Consider the following 2,178-nt stretch of genomic DNA (forward strand, 5'->3'; position numbering starts at 1 on the left):
TACGTACGACGACGACACACACACACACACACACACACACACACACACGACACGACACACACTACACGACACACGACACACACACACACACACACACACACACACACACACACACACACACACACACACACACACACACACACACACACACACACACACACACACATTCACACACTTCTTGACGAAGGTAAACCGAAGCCTAAACCTTGGAGAGTAGGAACTCTATAGGTCCATTGATGACGTTGTACAAGTTCTGCAGGTTTATAAGCGCTGAGATCGTGTTAAATTCATGATCCGTAGAGGTGTTTCATAACGGACAAAGGTTACTCTTCTACGAACTGGTAAAAAATACATGAAATGCAGGCTTTACCCTTTAAATACGTATGTGGGTGTGTGAAAGTCATGCATGGTAGAAATGTGTTCTAATAGTATGCAGTTTAATATAATGCACACAGCACGAAACACAAATACTAGTGTGTATCAAAAAGGGTATATCAATGTTAAACCTATTAAACCTCCTTGGTTAAATTTCTCGGAAATGTACCGGTTTCTACTATGTCGTCCTTATCACATTTAGACTGTCCCCAGAGTGAGAAGTGATTACACTGTTCAGCCACCCGTCAAATTGTGACTTAAGAATTGGAATCAGAAGAAACCAATTGGATTGAACACCGTCAATATGCATTTCCGTACCAGGCTAAGCTAGTTTTCTCCTCACACTTTCACATTCAAGCCGTTCTATATCCTCAGTCAGTCTTGAAATCATTTTGGACATACACGTACTGAGAAAGCTATGCAAATAATTTGTTCTAGTTCTTTGTTTTTGTAACATTTGTTCCTGTTTTCTAATTGTAACAATAGATACGTGCTGAAATGTTTGATTTGGAGGTTTTAATCAGATTAGAATATCTTACTCACAGACGGGACTGCACGACACACGTAATTCTGGGAAAGACCAGGTTCTCTCTGTGAACCCTGGTGACGTAGTGATGACGTGTACACAGCCCAGCGGATGTACCGCCCACCTGCCCGCGGGACAGGCTGACTCAAACTGAGTCTGGAGCATTCCATTCCAACTATACCACAGGGAGCGTCGTGTATGCATCTTTCTTTACAAATTGACAAATGTGCTTTGAGATGGAAAAAGTGTGTGTGAGAGAGAACGAAACACTTTTAGTCGTTGGGAAAAAGAGAAAAATGACAATATCCCACATTGGGGGGTTGAAAGTAAGAACAACTTTCTGTCAATATGACCCCGATCCTCGCATAATGGATTCTCCCTTAAGTTAACCACAACAGAGACATGCGATACAGAAGTGTGTTTAAATGACTTCCGTGTTTCCCAGCTGGTGGGTTTCTCGGGAAAGTACAGCTTCATTCCAAGACTCCAGTACCAGAACGGGGGCGTTTATGCAGTGGAATCCTTTTATGGACAGATTTTAACATTTCAGTGCCAAGGCGTTTCATAATCATATATCGCTTACCACAACGGTTATTTCTCTCAAACATAACTTGCCAACGCCAGGAACTACCATTTGCCTGGGCCCAAGGCCATCGTGGTTGGGAACGACGCTGCCGTCTTGATTCGCGACAGAGTCTGACCTGTCTACAGATCACACCGGGTCCACACGAAGTCAGCTGAAGTTCAGGACAGAAAGACGCTTTACTGGACTTAATATTCTCGTCACTTTGACCCGCTTGTTTCATGATCATCACTTCTGAGAACTTGACCCCACTGGAATCACAAGCCAGAGAACATTCGTGATCTCACAACGGAACGCAGCGGCTAAACTTCACCGGTCTTACAGATAGACAGACAGACAAAGTTGAAACAGACCGTCGTCCCTCAGTGTGGCAGTACTATCTGAAGTTTATCCTGTATCATGGAGGCCATCGTGATGCCAGTAGATGTGCGAGTCTCTGACCCAGAGGCAGCTTCATGCGGCAGCATGATGCACAGACCGGCGTGTTTTGCCCACCCTGTGGTGTTCGTCGGTCTGTCCTTCATCCTGGGAGGGATGGTCATGGCAGGACTGGGCCTCAACCAACGCTCCCATGTTCTATCCGGTAAGTCTACAGAAACGTTAGCATTTTATTTATTGTACGAATCGTTTTAACGCACTATAAGCGCCGGCCCTGCAATCTGGTAAGTCACGGTCATGTTCGACGTACGACTTT

The sequence above is a fragment of the Branchiostoma belcheri genome, unplaced genomic scaffold (assembly GCF_001625305.1).
Source record: "Branchiostoma belcheri isolate BF01 breed outbred unplaced genomic scaffold, Haploidv18h27 scaffold173, whole genome shotgun sequence".
NCBI classification, from domain to species: domain Eukaryota; kingdom Metazoa; phylum Chordata; class Leptocardii; order Amphioxiformes; family Branchiostomatidae; genus Branchiostoma; species Branchiostoma belcheri.